The 20,795-nt window shown below is 40.3% G+C and overlaps 1 protein-coding gene across 1 annotated transcript in view; it reads right to left on the bottom strand.

Moving 5' to 3' along the window:
* The window catches only part of LOC128661686 (neural-cadherin-like), a 488,078-nt gene that overhangs the window by 341,048 nt on the left and 126,235 nt on the right, over window positions 1-20,795 (bottom strand).

The raw sequence follows: 20,795 nt of genomic DNA, 5'->3' as shown, positions 1-20,795 counted from the left end.
CATTGCTTGAAAAACTTTTCTCCCAAAAGATACCTCAGCTGAGGCAAAACATAAAATGTTGAAAATTTGGGAAAAGTATGCAATTATGACCAAGTGGCCGCCTTGCAAATCTGTTCCATAAAAGCATAATTTTTAAGGCCAAAGAGGAAATGACATCCCTAGTCGAGTGAGCAATAATTTTCTCTGGAGGCTGCTGTCTAGCTGTCTCATAAGCAGTGGAGGCTCCTCTATAGGAGCACTTGAGCACGTGAACCCCCTGACCTGATGCCCCCTGACCCCTGATGAACAAAAAAATAAAAAAGTGAGAAATAAAAAAAAAATATTACATTTTTAAACCTTTTTTGCTGACCTTTTTTGCTGATTAAATTAAAAAAATACTCCAGGCACTGCAATTTTAAGTAAAAACATTAAAATTGCCTTATTTAGGCTGAAAGTGGAATGGGCATTTGCCTAATACTTCTATCTATCGCACATGATGAGCAGTTCGATAGATAGAAGTATAGGCAAAAGCACTATCCACTTTGACAACTGCATTGACAGCAGCGCCACCTACAGGCCAGCCCATAGGTCTCCTAACCGCACAGCTCTTAGTGTGCGAGAGCCAGCTGTCACGTGACACTCGCACACTAAGAGCTCTGTGTGTGGAGGCAGTGGCGTCACTAGGGCACGCCCGGCACAGGCGGCTGCATCCTCCTTGGTGAACTGCTCTGCCCTGGGGCTGGGGCCTGGGACTGATGGCACTTGTGCTGTGCTGGCTGAAGTCACTGTGTGTGCAGTAAGGTCAGTTTTTGTTAATTAATCTTATATCTAGACTAAAGAGTAAAATTCACTAAAGCTGAGATGGTACTTCTAGCAGGTGCTGAAACCCCTCTACCTCACAAGGGCCACAACCCTTCACTATTGTCCCTTAACGTCTCGCACAAAGACTTTCTAAGGAAGACCCCTCACAGTTATTCACATCCCTGAATACCGCTCCCTCACTCTGCGGTGGTGCAATGATCCACAACAGGCATCTCTCATGCTCCCATCCCTAACCGCTCACTCACAGAGCACGATGCCCCCCAGTCTGCAGTACCTACAGCCCGAATACCATTTGTGGAGACACCCGGCAGTGACCTGGAACTTCTGAAGTGATCACTTTTTTTTCCTGCGGCTATGTCCGTGTTTGCCGGCACAGGAAGCGAAGGGTCCCAGTCGAGCTCCCCGGTGACTCTCCACTCTGGTATCATGCTGAGGGAAGCGCTGTCTGAACAATGCACCGCCGTCACTGGGTCTGTGTGCAGGTACTAGCCTGGGCCTCACCTCAGAACCAACTTGTGCGGGTTCCCTAGGCTAGAGCAGGCCTATTGGTGTATGTCTGGGTACACATGGGGACACACACCTCCTAACACTGTATACACCCAGTAGTCAATTAGCGCCCTGAGTGTCTGCTAATGACCCCTAATTATGAGAACCCAATCCTGCTTTGATGAGTCATTTATATGTCATTTTTCTAATTTTTATTCTGAAAGACACACATGTGTAAGCAATATTTTTGGTGATGATTGTTCTAAAGAGAATAAAAGTGACCTCAAACAGCCTTGCACAACACTAATGACATAATAGGAGGTTTGGCCCCAAAGGAGCAATTTGTTAATAGGAGAGCATAATGTCACAAAGGTCTGTAGAGTGGAGAATGCTTAGCACAGGATAGCATACTGGCAAGGGAAAGTTTGTTTGTACTTTGATTTAAAAAGAGTGTTCAGAATTAATTTTGTAAACTAACGCCTGTTATTTCATGTTTATTATGAACAGTGCTATTGCTATGTTTCCATAATCATGCTATTGTGTTTTAATGCATATATTTAACTATCAGTTCATGTGTATGTATGTGTTTATTCTGTGCATGTGTGACTGTTTGTGTGTGTAGGTGTGCATGGGTGTCTGTGTGTTTGAATGTATGTGTGTGTATGTGTGTGTATATATATATATATATATATATATATACACACACATACACACACAATAAAACGGGCGGAGCCATATGAGGGTCGGGGTAGTGCTCCCCATCTTCTAAAGTCACCAGTCGCCACTGCTCATAAGCCAATCGAATAACATTTCTTAACCAGAAGGAGAGAGTAGAAGAAGTGGCCTTTTGACCCCTCCGTTTACCAGAAAAGACAACAAAAGAGCAGAAGATTGACGAAAATCTTCTGTAACCTGTAAAAAGAACTTTAAAGTACGCACAACATCCAGATTATGCAACAACCGCTCCTTCTTAGAGGAAGGATTAGGACAAAAAGAAGGAACAACAATTTCTTGGTTAATATTGCGTTCCGAGACCACCTTAGGCAGAAATCCTAATTTACTATGGAGAACCGCCTTATCTGCATGAAGAATTAGATAAGGAGAACCACACTATAGAGCCGAAAGTTCAGAAACTCTACGGGCAGAAAAATTGCCAGCAGAAACAAAAACCTTCCAGGATAATATCTACAGAATGCATAGGCTCAAATGGAGCCTGCTGCAGAACCTTAAGAACTAGATTAAGACTCCAAGAAGTAGCAATTGACCTAAACACAGGCCCGATTCTAACCAAAGCCTGGACAAAAGATTGAACATCTGGCAAAATTGCCAGAAGCTTCTGCAGAAGAATCAACAGAGCCTAAATCTGACCCCTTAGGGTACTGACTGATAAGCCCTTCTCCAGGCCCTTCTGAAGAAAGGACAGAATACGGGGAATTCTCACCTGACTCCAAGAAAAATCCTTAGATCTGCACCAATGAGTACAAGCCTGAATAATAGTCTCAATAACCCTCTGGGTCTGGATAAGACTAAGTGTTCAATCTCCAAGCAGTCCGCTTCTGAGAGACTAAGTTTCGGATGGAGGAAGCAACCCTGAAGTAGAATATCCCTCCTCAGACGCAATTTCCACAGGGGAAATGATGACATCTTCACTAGGTCCCCAAACCAAGTTCTGCAAGGCCACACTGGAGCTATTAGAATCACCGAAACCTGCTCCTGTTTGATATCACCCGAGGAAGGAGGGCAACCGGAGAAAACAGATAAATTAAACCCAAATCCCATGGCATTGCCAGGGTGACTACCAGAGCTGCTTGAGGATCTCTTGATCCTGCTCCATATTCTGGAAGCTTGGCTTTTAGATGAGATGCCATCAGATCCAACTCTGGAACTCCCCATTCAAGGGTTAACATGAGAAAACTTCCAAATGGAGAGCCCATTCCCCTGGATGAAACGTCTGTCCTGCTTAGATAATTTGCTTCCCAGTTGTCCACCCCTGGGATATGAATGGCAGAGAGATGACAATTGTAAGACTCTGCCCACTGAAGAATGTGAATCACCTGCTTCATAGCTACCAAGCTCAGAGTTCCTCCTTGGTGGTTGATATACACGACTGAAGTTATGTTGTCCGATTGAAATCTGATAAACCAGACTAAACTCAGTTGAGGCCAAGCTGATTGCTCAATTATAGGATATATATAGGGAGGGCAGACTCTTCCTGAGTCCAAAGTCCATGAGCTCCCCAGCCTAACAGGCTGGCATCCGTGGTCACAATCTCCTAAGAAGGTCTCAGGAAACAAGTGCCCTTAGACAAATGGTCCTGGGAGATCCACCAAGACAGAGAAATCATTGTCTGAGGGCATAAAACTCTACTCTGAAAGAGATCCAAGTGGTCTCCGTTCCATTGACTGAGCATACATAACTGTAGAAGTTTCAGATGGAAGTGAGCAAATGGAATAATGTCCATGGATGCCACCATGAGACCAATTACTTCCATGCATACTGCCACTGATGGACAAACAGTGGACTGAAGAGAACAACGGGCCTCCAGAAGCTTGAATCTTCTGACCTCCATCAAAAAAATCTTCATAGATACTAAGTCTATTATTGTCCCCAGAAAACATTCCCTGGTACTTGGCATCAAGGAACTTTTCCCTCGATTCACCTTCCACCCGTGAGAGCGGAGAATGACTAACATAGAATCTGTATGGGATTTTGCGAACTGAAAAGATGGCACCTGAATCAAGATATCATCCAGGTGAGGAGCCACCGCAATCCCTAGAGACCTGGCCACAGCCAGAAGAGTCTCTAGAACCATCATAAAAATTTGAGGTACAGTGGCGAGGCTGAAAGGAAGGGCTACAAATTTCAAATGCTAATCCAAAAAAGCGAACCTCAGGAACTTCAAATGCTCCCTGTGGATAGGCACATGAAGATACGCATCCTTTAGGTCTATAGTAGTCATAAATTGACACTCCTGATCCAGAGGCAGAATAGAACGAATAGTCTCCATATAGAAGGATGGAACCTTGAGAAACTTGTTGAGAGACTTGAGGTCTAAAAAGGGTTGAAAAGTTCCCTCCCTTTTTGGGAACCACAAAACGATTTGAATAAAATCCCTGACCCTGTTCTGCTAGAGGAACTGGGATAATTAATACCAGAGAAGAAAGATCTCTTACACAATTTAAGAAGGCCTCTCTCTTTACCTGGTTTACAGATAATCTTTGAAATAGAAATCTGACAAGATTTGAATCCTATCATGTATCCCTGGAGACTACATCTACTGCCCATTGATCTGGAATGTCGCGATTTCAAGCCTGCTGAAAGACGGAAAGCCTGCCCCCTATCTGATCCAGAACTGGATCAAGGGCGAGCCCTTCATGCTGACAGCATCAGCGGAAGGCTTTTTGCACTGCTTATCCTTATTCCAGGGCTGGCTAGCTCTCCAAGAAGTCTTGGCTTGCTCAGATTTAGAAGAGGAAGATTTCTGTCTCTTAAAGTTACAAAAGGGACAAAAATTAGAAGTCTGACAACCCTTGGGTCTATTCCTCTTATCCTGTGGTAAAAAGACTAATTTTCCACCAGCAACCGTAAAAATTATCTCTACCTTTTAAGGGTAAGACTTTATTTGTTCCTGGTCTGGCAGAGACAGAAGCTTGGATTTGGAAGTCACATCCGCAACCTGCACACTGGCATCACAGATAAAAGTATTAGCCAACTTTAGAGCCTTGATCCTATCTTGGATCTCCTCCATAGTATTCTCCTCTGAAATTAGAACAGACAATAAGTCACACCAAAAAGAGGCTGCACCAGCAACTGTCACAATACTAGCAATTGGTTGCCACTGCAAACCCTGATGAAGAAACCTTTTCCTAAATAACCCCCCAGTTTCTTATCCATAGGGTCTTTAAAAGAGTAACTATCCTCAAGAGGAATAGTAGTTCTCTTGGCTAAGGTAGATATAGCGCCCTCTACTCTAGGAACAGTGTGCTAACATCTTGCACTGAATAAGCCACAGGAAACATCCTTAAAAACACAGGAGACTGGTTAAAAGAAAGGCCAGCTTCTCCCATTCCTGAGATATGTCAGACATGCAATCTGGAAAAGAAAAACCTCCACAGATTTAGGTTTGACATCAAAAACTTTATTCAGTTTATTAGCCTTTTTAGGAGTCTGTGCAATTGATTCAGAGTCATCTAAAGTAGCTAACACCTCCTTCAAAAGTAAACATAGATGCTTCAGTTTAAATCTAAAATTAACCTCCTCAGAATCTACTGTACTAGAAACTGCAGATTCCGAATCAGAGATCTCGCCCTCAGAAGCTGCAGAGGAATGATCCTCGCTAGATAACTGAGAAAGACTAACCAAATCAATCTTGGCAGAAACAGAACCCATGGAAATGTTCTTAGATTTCCTCTTCCTTTTACCAGAACTAGGTAAAGCACTTAGGGCTGCAGAAACTACAGAAGTCAACTGGGCAGCAAAAATCTTTAGGCAAACAAACACTTCCAGAAACTAACTGAGAGGAACCGCAGGGCACTGGATGTGAATCTGTCAAAGACAGGGACATGTTAGAGGAAGGCTGAGACAACCCCTGAACAGCATTATCCTGAGAAAAAGAAGGCTCAGATAAGGAATCCTTATCCTTAGATAATAAAACCTTATTAAGGCAAGGGGAACAAAATTGCACAGGAGGAAAAACCTGGGCATCTGCACAATAAAGACATTTATCAAATGACAGAGAAAGCTGGGATCGACATCCATAGTAAAAATAAAATAGCCCTTTATTTTCCTTATACTCTAAATTCTATATAGAAAATTAGAATAAAACAACTTTATGCATAGATATTAAATAATTATTAAAAACCCGGCACCTCTGCACCCCAGCCACACTGGAGAGACTCAACCTACAGATAACCAGGAATCAAATCCACACCAGCAGATAAAGCAATCTTGTTCAAACTGAAAATCCAAGAAAGCTGCAAACATCAGAGAGAAGCGACAGGCAGGAAAACCGCTCTGACTCCTTAAAAATCCGACTTCCAAACAGCCGGCTGCAAGCAAACTGATCAGCACTCAGGAAGTAATTGAGCGGTCACATGATTGCAAATTCAAAAGTAAGGTGCGGTCAAACAACTTTCTATAACCCAAACAAAATTTTGTGCAAACAAATCCCCATAGCCAAAATCAAAAAAGCCTTCACATGACAGAACAGTGCCCTGAACTGCTGCCTTATAAATTCCCAAACTTTAAAAGGGATATTCAGTCCCATAAGGATCCACCTTGTTCTCAAACTTTCCTTTTTTTCCCTTTTCTTTTAAAAACAAAGAATTCCTAAGTGCTGCATCCTTCTCACCTAGAAGGTAAAAGCACTTACCTGTGGATCCGCTATAGGGCAGGTACAGCAAACTGGTGTGACAGAATCCTAACTGAGATAGACCTCTAGATAAAGAAAAAACAGCGTAGCCAACCCTAGTTTTCTATATAGGGGTATCAAAAATGTTGGAAGGTAAGCAAAGACCACCTCGCCATCTTCTAACTACTAAAAGCCACCATTACTCTTACTAAAGAGAATTACATGGGCACAGCATAACCCCAATCCTTGCTTGCAGGGAAATGTACCCATTAAAGGATTAACAACTTGCTTTCTTCAGACACCTTCTTCGCACATCACCTACAATGTTACGCAGGCAAAGAATGACTGGGGATTGTGGGTAATGGAAGGATACTTGAAGCTTTTCTGGGGTGTTCTTTGCCAGAAGTTGAATTCCCACTAGAAATTGAATGGATTTGTGCACTCTCCATGCCATTGAAAAGACATAAAGATTATTTTTAACTTTTAATTTTAACTGTAACTACCCAATCTAATCCTGAGTTATTTCTCCTTATTTTTCCTTAGGGATTACCTTAGTATGATATACTGCATGTGTTCAATATAAAATAGACTTTGTATTTTTATTTATGTACACATGTGTACCTTTTAAAATAAGTTTAGAATTCAACGATACGGAATTTGGTGGTGCTATATAAATAAATGATACAACAGTCATAGAAATCTATGGTTTCAGTTTGTGTTCTCTGTTATATGAAATGACTGAACAAGTCATTCCTTTTTTTGAATATTTTTATTGAAAATTAACAAAAAACTAAACATTTCCTCTGGATTCAAATACTATTATAACAAAGGTTGAGATTTTAAATATTCTAATTGTCTGCAGAGCATACGGAATGAGATAAAGATAAATACATTAAGTAAAGAAACCAGTTACCCACATCACACCTAATTAATATAACCAAGAAGGCATGAATAATAAGTCAAATAGCCTTACTATTACATCACTAGTCAAAAATTCAAACTTGGTATAGGAAACTGTAGCACAACAGCTTAGTGGTGCACGCCTAGTAAACCCCATGTGTGTAAGGTTATGGCTTAAAGCGATTACTTAAAACGATATTCTGGCCAAAAGTGAAATGCACATAGATGAATTACATCTTTGGAAAGTAACATATTAACAATATACAAATATAGGCAAAAGGTTTTTAGTGTTAGTATTTTTCACTGCGTATGCATGTGAAGCATAGCTAGCGTTTTAAATTCTGCAGCTGCTCAGAGATCAAGTGGGGCTTGTATCATCTCAGCAATAATGCAAATTATCATCAAATGTGCTTTGTTTTATTGACATTGTTAGTTGAAGGCTAAACCTAGGTAGGCTCATATGCTAATTTCTAAGCCCTTGAAGGCCGCCTCTTTTCTTAAGGCATTTTACAGTTTTCCACAGAGAGAGGGTGTTAGTTTATGTGTGCCATATAGATAAAATTGTGCTCACACGTGTGGAGTTACTTATAAGAGGGCACTAATTGGCTAAATTGCAAGTCTGTCAAAAGAACTGAAATAAGGTGGTAAAAAGTAACAAAATGTATGCTTACCTGATAAAAAAAAAAAATCCGAACATGGAGAGTCCACAACGTCATTCAAATTACTAGTGGGAATATCACTCCTGGCAAGCAGGAGGAGGCAAAGAGCACCACAGAACAGCTGTAAAGTGTCACTCCCCTATACATAATCCCCAGTCTTTCGACTGAAGGGAAATGGAAAAAGGAATAACACAAAGGTGTAGAGGTGCCTGTAGTTTTGTCAAAAATAACTGTATAATCTTAAGGGTGGGGTCGTGGACTCTACATGTCCGAAAGAAAGAAATTCATCAGGTAAGCATAAATTTTGTTTTCTTTCCTAAGACATGGAAAGTCCACGACGTCATTCCAATTACTAGTGGGAACCAAAACCCAAGCTAGAGGACACGGAATGAATAGAGGGGGGAGAACAAGACAGGCAGACCTAAGCAGAAGCCACCACCGCCTGAAGAACCTTTCACCCAAAAGAGGCCTCAGCCGAGGCAAAATGATCAAATTTGGAAAAAGTATGCAGAGAGGACCAAGTTGCAGCCTTGCAAATCTGTTCCACAGAAGCTTCATTTTTGAAAGCACTAGAAGAGGAGACAGCCCTAGTGGAATGAGCTGTAATTATCTCAGGAGGCTGCTGACCTGCAAACGAATCACACTTCTCAACCAAAGGGAAAGAGAAGTAACAGTAGCCTTCTGACCCTTACACTTTCCAGAGAAACAAACAAAGAGGACAGAAAACTGGAAAAAATCCTTAGTCGCCTGTAGGTAGAATTTTAGAGCACACACAACATCCAAGTTGTACAACAGACGTTCCTTATGAGAAGAAGGATTAGGACAGAAAGAAGAAACAAAAATTTCCTGACTAATATTTTTATCCGAAACTACCTTAGGGAGAAAATCCAGAAGAGATGGCAATAAGAAACAAAACCTTCCAAGATAATAACTTAATATCTATGGAATGCATTGGCTCAAACAGTGCCTGCTGCCAATCTTTAAGAACAAGGTTAAGGCTCCAAGGGGGAGAAATAGCTTTAAACACAGGCCTGATTCTGACCAGGGCCTGACAAAAAGATTGAACAATTGGCACATTCGCCAGACGCTTATGTAAAAGAATAGATAATGCAGAAATCTGACCTTTCAGAGAACTGACTGACAACCCTTTCTCCAGACCTTCCTGGAGAAAGGACAAAATTCTAGGTATCCTGACACTATTCTAAGAGAAGCCCTTTGAATCACACCAATAAAGGTATTTACGCCATACCTCATGGTAAATTTTACGAGTGACAGGCTTGCAAGCCTGGATCATGATCTCTATGACCGACTCAGAAAACCCACGCTTAGCCAGAATTAAGCGTTCAATCTCCAAAGAGTCAGCTTTAGAGAAATGAGATTTGGGTGGAGGAAAAGACCCTGAGTTAGATAGTCCTTCCTCAGAGGTAACCTCCAAGGAGGAAGAGATGACATCTTCACTAGGTCTGCAAACCAGATCCTGTGAGGTCATGCAGGAGCTATTAGAATTAAAGATGCTCTCTCCTGTTTGATACGAGCAATGACTTGTGGAAGGAGAGCAAACGGAGGAAACAGGTATGCTAGACCAAAATCCCAAGGAACCGCCAGAGCATCTATCAGAGCAGCCTGAGGATTTCTTGACCTTGAACTGTACCTTGGAAGCTTGGCGTTCTTACGAGACGCCGTCAGGTCCAACGCAGGCACCCCTCACTTGAGGGTTAACCTGGAGAACACCACCGGAAGGAAAGCCCACTCTCCGGGATGAAAATTCTGTCTGCTCAGGAAATCCGCCTCCTAGTTATCCACTCCTGGAATGTGGATGGCAGACAGAAGATAATTGTGAGCTTGGGCCCACAGAATAATCCGAGTCACCTCCTTCATGGCCAAGAAACTCTAAATTCCTCCTTGGTGGTTGATGTAAGCCACTAAGGTGATGTTGTCCGATTAGAACCTGATAAACAAGATATTTATTGGGAGAGCAGACTCTTCCCGAGTCCATAGTCCCTACGCCTTTAATGAGTCCCAGACTGCTCCCTAGCCTAGCATGCTGGAGTCAGTGGTCACGATCACCCAGGAAGGTCTCCGGAAGCATGTGCCTTGAGACAGATGCTCCTGAGAAAGCCACCATGGGAAAGAGTCTCTTGTCGACTGGTCACTATCTATATCTATCCTTTGAGATAGATGCAAATGGTCTCCCTTCCATTGTCTGAGCATGCATAATTGCAGATTTCTCAAATGGAATCGAGCAAAGGGAATGATGTCCATGGAAGCAACCATCAGACCAATTACCTCCATACATTGAGCCACTGAAAGCTGAACAGTAGACTGTAGTGAGAGGCAAGAGGGAAGAATCTTGGATTTTCTGACCTCTGTCAGAAAATTTTTCATAGATAGGGAATCTATGATGGTCCCTAAGAAAACCACCCTTGTAGCTGGAACAAGGGAACTCTTCTCCAGATTCACTTGCAATCCGTGGGAACGTAGAAAAGACAACAAGATCTGTATGAGAGTTTGTTTGTTGAAAAGATGGTGTCTGAACCAATATGTCATCCAGGTAGGGTGCCACTGCAGTACCCCGAGACCTGACCGCTGCCAAGAGAGCCCCCAGAACCTTTGAGAAAATTCTGGGAGCTGTGGCAAGGCCAAACAGAAGAGCCACAAACTGAAAGTGCTTGTCTAGAAAAGCGAATCTCAGGAATTTGTGATGATCTCTGTGGATGGGAACATGAAGATATACGTCCTTCAGGTCTATGGTCGTCATGAACTGACCCTCTTGGACCAAAGGAAGGAAGAAACGAATGGTTTCCATTTTGAAGGACGGTACCCTGAGAAATTTGTTGAGACACTTCAGATCTAAAATGGGTCAAACATTTCCCTCTCAGCTGAATCCAAATCCTTGCTTGCAGGAAAAAGTACCCAAAAAAGGAATCCATTTCTTCAGACACCAAACTTCACCTCCTCCATTGACAGAGGCAAAGAAAATGACTCGGGATTATGGATAGTGGAGTGACACTTAACAGCTTTGCTGTGGTGCTCTTTGCCTCCTCCTGCTGGCCAGGAGTGATATTCCCACAAGTAATTGAAATGACGTTGTGGACTCTCCATGTCTTAGGAAAGAAATAACATAATTTATGTAAGAACTTACCTGATAAATTAATTTCTTTCCTAATGGCAAGAGTCCATGAGCTAGTGACGTATGGGATATACATTCCTACCAGGAAGGGGCAAGGTTTTCCAAACCTCAAAATGCCTATAAATACATCTCCCACCACACACATACTTCAGTTCAACGTATAGCCAAGTAGTGAGGTGTAAAAAAGAAGTAAAAAAAAGCATACAAAAAAGAGGAACTGTAAAATATTATTGTGCTTTTATACAAAAAAATATAACCACCAAAAACATGGTGGGCCTCATGGACTCTTCCCATTATGAAAGAAATGAATTTATCAGGTAAGTCCTTACATAAATTATGTTTTCTTTCATGTAAATGGTAAGAGTTCATGAGCAAGTGACGTATGGGATAAAATACCCAAGATGTGGAAGTCCACAGAAGAGTCACTAGAGAGGGAGGGATAAAATAAAAACAGCTATTTCCGCTGAGAAATTAAATCCAAAAAATAAGTTCTTCTTAAAAACAGAAGAATCAAACTGAGACAGCTGCCTGAAGAACATTTCTACCAAAGACTGCTTCAGAAGAAGCAAATACATAGAAATGGTAAAATTTAGTAAATGTATGCAAAGAAGACCAAGTTGCTGCTTTGCAAATCTGATCAACTGAAGCTTCATTCTTAAAAGCCCAAAATGTGGCAACCAATCTAGTAGAATGAGCTGTAATTCTCTGAGGCGGAGACTGTCCCACCTCCAAATAAGCCTTGTGAATCAAAAGCTTTAACCAAGATGCCAAATAAATGACAGAGGCTTTCTGACCTTTCCTAGAACTGGAAAAGACAACAAATAGACTAGAAGTCTTCCTGAAATCCTTAGTAGCCTCAACATAGTATTTCAAAGCCCTTACCACATGCAAAGAATGTAACGATTTTTAAAGCAAATTTTTAGGATTCAGACACAAGGAACAACAATTTCCCTACTAATGTTGTTAGAATTCACAACCTTAGGAAGAAATTTAAAACAAAGTCTGCAAAACAGCTTTATCCTGATGGAAAAATCAAAAAAGGATACTCACAAGAGAGAGCAGACAATTCAGAAACTCTTCTAGCAGAAGAGATAGCCAAAAAGAACAATACTTTCCAAGAAAGTAGCTTAATATCCAAAGAATGCATAGGCTCAAAAGGAGGAGCTTGCAAAACCTTCAAAACCAAATTAAGACTCCATGGAAGAAAAATGGACTTAATAACAGGCTTGATACGGACCAAAGGTTTAGCAATCTTTCTATGAAATAAAACTGAAAGAGCAGAGATTTGTACCTTCAAAGTACTTGCAGACAAATCTTTATCCAAACCATCCTGAAGAAACTGTAAAATTCTAGGAATTCTAAAAGAATGCCAAGAGAATTTATGAGAAGAACACCATGAAATATAGGTTTTCCAAACCCGATAATAAATCTTCCTTGAAACAGACTTACGAGCCTGCAACATAGTATTGATCACTGAGTCAGAGAATCCTCTATGACTAAGCACTAAGCGTTCATTTCCCATACCTTCAAATTTAGTGATTTGAGATCCTGATGGAAAAACGGCCCTTGAGACAGAAGGTCTGGCCTAAAGGAAGTGACCAAGGTTGGCAACTAGACATCCGGACAAGATCTGCATACCAAAAACTTTGAGGCCATGCTCGTGCTATCAGAAACACATGAGATTGTTCCATTATGATCTTGGAGATCACCCTTGGAAGAAGAACTAGAGGCGGAAAAATATAAGCCAGTTGGTAAGACCAAGGAACTGCATCCACCATCTCTGCCTGAGAATCCCTGGACCTGGAAAGGTATCTGGGAAGTTTCCTGTTTAGATGAGAATCCATCAGATCTATTTCTTGAAGACCCCACATCTGTACAATATGAAAAAACATATCTGGATGGAGAGACCACTTCCCCGGATGCAAAGTCTGATGGCTAAGATAATCCACTTCCCAATTGTCTACACCTGGGATATGAATCACAGAAATAGGACAAGAGTTGGATTCGGCCCAAGAAAGTATCCGTGATACTTCTTTCATTGCTAAAGGACTGTGAGTACCTCCCTGATGATTGACATATGCAACAGTTGTGATATTGTCTGTCTGAAAGCGAATTAAAAATTCCCTCTTTAATAGAGGCTAAGCCTGAAGAACCCTGAAAATAGCATAATCCCTGCACCATTGATTTAGCATGCAAAGCTGCAGAGGTCTCATATGAAAATGAGCAAAGGGGATTGCGTTCGATGCTGCAGTCATGAGACCTAAAACTTCCATACACATAGCCACTGAAGAGAATGATCGAGACTGAAGGTTTCGACAGGCTGAAATCAATTTCATTCATCTCTTGTCTGTTAAAGAAAGAGTCATGGACACTGAATCTATATGGAAACCTAAAAAGGTGACCCTTGTGTGAGGAATCAAGAAACTCTTTGGTAAATTGATCCTCCAACACTAGTTTATTCATGTGAGATTCTGCTAAATGAAAAGATTGAGCCAGTACCAAGATATTGTCTAAATAAGGAAACACCGCAATACCCTGCTCTCTGATTACAGATAGAAGAGCACCGAGAACCTTTGAAAAGATTCTTAGAGCTGTTGCTAGGCCAAATGGAAGAGCAACAAATTGGTAATGCTAGTCTAGAAAAGAGAATCTCAGAAACCGATAGTGATCTGGATAAATCGGAATGTGAAGATAAGGATCCTGTAAGTCTATTGCGGACATGTAATGACCTTGCTGAATAAAAGGCAGAATAGTCCTTATAGTCACCATCTTGAAAGTTCGGACCCTTATAAAACAATTCAAAAACTTTAGATCCAGCTGGTCTGAATGAATTTTCTTTCTTTGGGACAATGAATAGATTTGAATAAAAACCCAGACCCTGTTCCTGAAGCAGAACTGGTGTAATCACCCCTGAAAGCTCCAGATCTGAAACACACTTCAGAAAAGCCTGAGCTTTCACAGGATTTGTTGGAACATGAGAGAGAAAGAATCTTCTCCCAGGAGGTCTTATTCTGAAACCTATTAGATACCCTTGAGAGACAATGCTCTGAATCCACTGATTCTGAACAAAATCTACCGAAATGTTTTGAAATAATTTCAATCTGTACCCCCCACCCACCAGTTGAACTGGATTGAGGGCTGCACCTTCATGCAGTCTTAGGGGCTGGCTTTGGTTTCTTATATGGCTTAAATTTATTCCAACTTTAAGATGGCTTCCAATTGGAACCAGAGTCCTTAGGGGAAGGAGCGGTTTTCTGTTCTCTATTCTGACGAAAGGAACGAAACTGATTTAAAACTTTCAATTTACCCTTAGACTTTTTATCTTGGGGGAAAAAAACTCCCTTCCCCCAGTGATAGTGGAAATGATAGAATCCAACTGAGAACCAAATAAATTATTACCCTGGAAAGATAGAGATACCATGTCAGCATTCCATGATTTAAGCCATAAGGCTCTTCTAGCTAGAATAGCTAAAGACATAGATTTAACATCAATCTTGATGATATCAAAAATAGCATCACAGATAAAATGATTAACATGTTGAAGTAAACGAACAATGCTAGACAAATCAGAATCTGTTTCCTGATGTGCTAAGCTATCCAACCAAAAAGTTGATGCAGCTGCAACATCAGCCATAGAAATGGCAGGCCTGAGAATATAGCCAGAATGTAAATAAGCTTTCCTTAGATAAGATTCAATCTTCCTATCTAAAGGATCCTTAAAAGAAGTACTATCTTCCATAGGAATAGTAGTACATTTGGCAAGAGTAGAAATAGCCCCATCAACCATAGTGACTTTTTCCCAAAACTCCAAATTAGCCACTGGTAAAGATATAATTTCTTAAACCTAGAAGAAGGATTAAAAGAAGCACCAGGCTTAGACCATTCCTTAACAATCACATCAGAATCTGCATCTGGAACAGGAAAAACCTCAGGAGTAAGCAGAATTGAAGCGTTTATTGGTTTTGTTATCAAGAGGATCAGACTCCTCAATACTCAAAGTAACCAATTATTCTTTCAACAAAGACCGAATATATTCAATCTTAAAAAGATAAGAAGATTTATCAATTTCAATGTCTGAAGTAGGATCGTCTGAACCAGAGAGATCCTCTTCAGAGGAGGATATTTCAGTATGTTGTCGGTCATCACAAATTTCATCAGTTTTATGAGAAGTTTTAAAAGACCTTTTACGTTTATTAGAAGGTGGAATAGCAGACATAGCCTTATGTATTGCATCAGCAATATAATTTTTCATATCAACAGTGATATCATGTACAATAGATGTTGAGGGAACAACAGGTGCTGTACTATTACTAAGAGAAACATTATCGGCATGCAAAAGCTTATCATGACAACAGTTACATAATATAGCCGGAGATATAATCTCAGCTTGCTTACAACAGATACACTTACGGCTAGATTACGAGTTGTGCGTTAGGGTAAAAAAGCAGTGTTAAGAGGTCCTTACGCTGCTTTTTTATGCCCGCTGGTATTACGAGTCTTGAAGGTTTAGGTGTACTGCACACTTCTTTGGCCTTACCGCAAAACAACTTACGTAAACTTTGTAAAGTCTTTTTTCTATGGGACTTCCACAGCGCCGGTATTACGAGTCTGTCCTGGGAGGCCAAAAAGTGAGCGGTACACCCTACCCCGTCAAGAGTCCTAACGCATTTAAAAGTCAGTAGTTAAAAGTTTTATAGTTCAACGCCGTAGCATAAAACTCATAACTAAAGTGCTAAAAAGTACACTAACACCCATAAACTACCTATTAACCCCTAAACCGAGCCCCCCCTGCAACGCAAACACTAACAGAACATTTTTAACCTCTAATCTGCCGCTCAGGACACTGCTGCCACCTACATTATATTTATGAACCCCTAATCTGCTGCCCCCAACATCGCCGACACCTACATTATATCTATTAACCCCTAATCTGCCTTCCCCAAGGTCGCCGACACCTACATTATATTTATTAACCCCTAATCTGCCGTCCCCAACCTCGGTGCCACTATATTAAAGTTATTAACCCCTAAACCTAAGTCTAACCCTAAACCTAACACCCCCTAACTTAAATATAATTTAAATAAATCTAAATAAATATTCCTATCATTAACTAAATTATTCCTATTTAAAACTAAATACTTACCTATAAAATAAACCCTAAGCTAGCTACAATATAACTAATAGTTACATTGTATCTAGCTTAGGGTTTATTTTTATTTTACAGGCAAGTTTGTATTTATTTTAACTAGGTAGAATAGTTACTAAATAGTTATTAACTATTTAATAACTACCTAGCTAAAATAAATACAAAAGTACATTTAAAATAAAACCTAACTTAAGTTACAATAACACCTACCACTGCACTATAATTAAATAAATTAATTAAATGAAATACAATTAAATACATTACATACAATTTGCTAAATTAAATTAGCTAAAGTACAAAAAAACAACACTAAATTACAGAAAATAATAAACAAATTACAGATATTTAAACTAATTACACCTAATCTAATAGCTCTATTAAAATAAAAAAGCCCCCCAAAATAAAAAAAAACACTAGCCTAAACTAAACTACCAATAGCCCTTAAAAGGGCCTTTTGCGGGGCATTGCCCCAAAAGTAATCAGCTCTTTTACCTGTAAAAAAAAATACAAACAACCCACAACCAACCCCCCAAATAAAATACTATCTAAAAAAACCTAAGCTCCCCATTGCCCTGAAAAGGGCATTTGGTTGGACATTGCCCTTAAAAGGGCAGTTAGCTCTTTTGCAGCCCAAAGTCTCTAACCTAAAAATAAAACCCACCCAATACACCCTTAAAAAAAACTAACACTAACCCCCTGAATATCGACTTACCGGGAGACATCTTCATCCAAGCCAGGCCGAAGTCGTCAACGAAGACGGGAGAAGTCTTCATCCAAGCCGGGCGAAGTGGTCCTCCAGATGGGCAGAAGTCTTCATACAGACGGCATCTTCTATCTTCATCCATCCGGCGCGGAGCGGGTCCATCTTCAAGACATCTGAAGAGGAGCATCCTCTTCTGCCGACGGACTAACGACGAATAAAGGTACCTTTAAGTGACGTCATCCAAGATGGCGTCCCTTAGATTCCGATTGGCTGACAGAATTCTATCAACCAATCAGAATTAAGGTAGAAAAAATCTTATTTGCAAGCAGCCAATAGGATTGAGCTTGCATTCTAATGGCTGTTCCAATCAGCCAATAGAATGTGAGCTCAATCCTATTGGCTGATTGGATCAGCCAATAGGATTGAACTTCAATCCTATTGGCTGTTTGCTTCAGCCAATAAGATTTTTTTCTACCTTAATTCCGATTGGCTGATAGAATTCTATCAGCCAATCGGAATCTAAAGGACGCCATCTTGTATGATGTCACTTAAAGGTACCTTCATTCGTAGTTAGTCCGTCGGATGACGAGGATGCTCTGCGTCGGATGTCTTGAAGATGGTCCCGCTCTGTGCCGGATGGATGAAGATAGAAGATGACGTCTGGATGAAGACTTCTGCCCGTCTGGAGGACCACTTCGCCTGGCTTGGATGAAGACTTTTCCCGGCTTCGTTGAGGACTTCGGCCCGGCTTGGATGAAGACGTCTCCCGGTAAGTCGATCTTCAGGGGGTTAGTGTTAGGTTTTTTTAAGGGTGTATTGGGTGGGTTTTAATTTTAGGTTAGGGACTTTGGGCTGCAAAAGAGCTAACTGCCCTTTTAAGGGCAATGCCCATCCAAATGCCCTTTTCATGGCAATGGGGAGCTTAGGTTTTTTTAGATAGTATTTTATTTAGGGGGTTGGTTGTGTGGGTGGTGGGTTTTACTGTTGGGGGGGTTGTTTGTATTTTTTTTACATGTAAAAGAGCTGATTACTTTGGGGCAAAGCCCCGCAAAAGGCCCTTTTAAGGGCTATTGGTAGTTTAGTTTAGGCTAGGGTTTTTTTTTATTTTGGGGGGGCTTTTTTTTATTTTAATAGGACTATTAGATTAGGTGTAATTAGTTTAAATATCTGTAATTTGTTTATTATTTTCTATAATTTAGTGGGGGGGGGTTTGTAGCTAATTTAATTTAGCAAATTGTATGTAATTTATTTAATTGTATTTAATTTAGTTAATTTATTTAATTATAGTGTAGTGTTAGGTGTTATTGTAACTTAGGTTAGGTTTTATTATACAGGTACTTTTGTATTTATTTTAGCTTGGTAGTTATTAAATAGTTAATAACTATTTAGTAACTATTCTACCTAGTTAAAATAAATACAAATTTGCCTGTAAAATAAAAATAAACCCTAAACTAACTACAATGTAACTATTAATTATATTTTAGCTAGCTTAGGGTTTATTTTATAGGTAAGTATTTAGTTTTAAATAGGAATAATTTAGTTAATTATAGTAATTTTTTTAGATTTATTTAAATTATATTTAAGTTAGGGGGTGTTAGGGTTAGACTTAGGTTTAGGGGTTAATAACTTTAATATAGTGGCAGCGACATTGGGGGCGGCAGATTAGGGGTTAATTAAAATAATGTAGGTGTCAGCGATGTTGGGGGCAGCAGATTAGGGGTTCATAACTATAATGTAGGTGGCAGCGGTGTCCGGAGCGGCAGATTAGGGGTTAATAAATATAATGCAGGTGTCGGCGATGTCGGGGGTGGCAGATTAGGGTTAATAAGTGTAAGATTAGGGGTGTTTAGACTCGGGGTTCATGTTAGGGTGTTAGGTGTTCACATACATTTTCTTTCCCCATAGGAATCAATGGGGCTGCGTTACTGAGTTTTACGCTGCTTTCTGCCAGGTGTTAGACTTTTTCTCAGTCGGCTCTCCCAGTTGATCCCTATGGGGAAATCGCGCACGAGCACGTTACACCAGCTCACCGCTGGTATTGGAGTGCGGTAATTAGCAAAATTTTGCTCAAGCTTACTTCTAGTCTTTCAACGACGGGTTTGTAAAAACCCGTAATACCAGCGCTGCATGTAAGTGAGCGGTGAGCAAAAACTGCTCGTTAGCACCGCATAGCCTCTAACGCACAACTCGTAATCTAGCCGTTAGCTTTGGTAGAACTGTGTTCAGGCAGCATGGTTCCTACTGTAGCTTCTGAGACAGGCTCAGACTGAGACATCTTGCAAAATGTAAAAGAAAAAATAACATTTAAACAAAATAATCAATTTCCTCATATAGCAGTTTCAGGAATGGGAAAAAATGCAAATGCTAAATAAGCAGAAAAGCAAACAGCATAGCCCTCTAGAATATAAAGAGAGCAGGGAGCATAACGGAAGTGGGGTTATATAACCAAAAAAATATTTGTTTTGGCGCCAAACAACATCCGGAAATGATGCAACTCGTGTCATAACAAGCGCAACTTCACGCTAAACAAACTAACGTCAATAAAGACGCAGGAAATTACGAAACTTGCAACATCATAGACGCAAACGTCCGGCAAAAAAATTTTGCAACAAAAATTACACGATAAACAACAGCATTTTGTGCCCTTGCAAGCCTAGATTTGCCCGTGAAATTTAAGGAAAAAACAAGTCAAATTGGAAAAACTAAACCCCCTAAACTTCCTAAAACATGATTCTCATACTGAAACTGTTAGACTGCAAATGGAAATACACATAGACCTGACTCATGGCAAATATAAGTAAATACATATATTTAAAACTTTATATTAATACATAAAGCGGCAAACATAGCTGAGAGTGTCTTAAATAATGATGCATACTTACCGAAGACACTCATCTACATATACATATAGCAGACAGCCAAACCAGTACTGAAAACAATCAGCAGAGGTAATGGTATAAGAGTATATCATCAATCTGAAAAGGGAGGTAGGACACAAATCCCTACGACCGATAACAGAGAACCCTTGAAAAGATTTCCCATGAGTGATACCATAGAAATCAATAGGCAATACTCTCTTCACGTCCCCTGGCCCTGACAAATACTGTGCTCTGAGAGGAATTGGGCTTCAGAATGCTTAGAAGCGCTTAACATAGACAAAATCATAAAAATTAAGCACAAACTTACTTCACCACCTCCATAGGATGCAAAGCTTGTAAAACTGACGTATGTGTGTGGTGCGTGGTATATTTATAGGCATTTTGAGGTTTAGGAAAAGCCCCCTCCTGGTAGGAATGTATATCCCATACGTCACTAGCTCATGGACTCTTGCCATTTACATGAAATAAATTAATATTACTGTGTTGGTTATGCAAAACTGGGGAATTGTTAATAAAGGTATTATCTATATTTTTAAACAATAACAGTTCTGAAGTAGACTGTCTCTTTAAGTATACTATTGAAACAGATATAGCTTTTGCTAGAAGCGGTTTTGCTAATACATGTATATTGCAAAATTACTTCTATTCAATACTGAAATTCACCCAAGTCCATTCCAATTTTGGCCAGAATGTCCCCTTAATAGTGAGGTGATATTGTTAAAGAAAGGTGGGGTCTGCTTT

The sequence above is a fragment of the Bombina bombina genome, chromosome 5, assembly GCF_027579735.1.
Source record: "Bombina bombina isolate aBomBom1 chromosome 5, aBomBom1.pri, whole genome shotgun sequence".
NCBI classification, from domain to species: Eukaryota; Metazoa; Chordata; class Amphibia; order Anura; family Bombinatoridae; genus Bombina; species Bombina bombina.
This window is presented reverse-complemented; position numbering and strand designations above follow the sequence as displayed.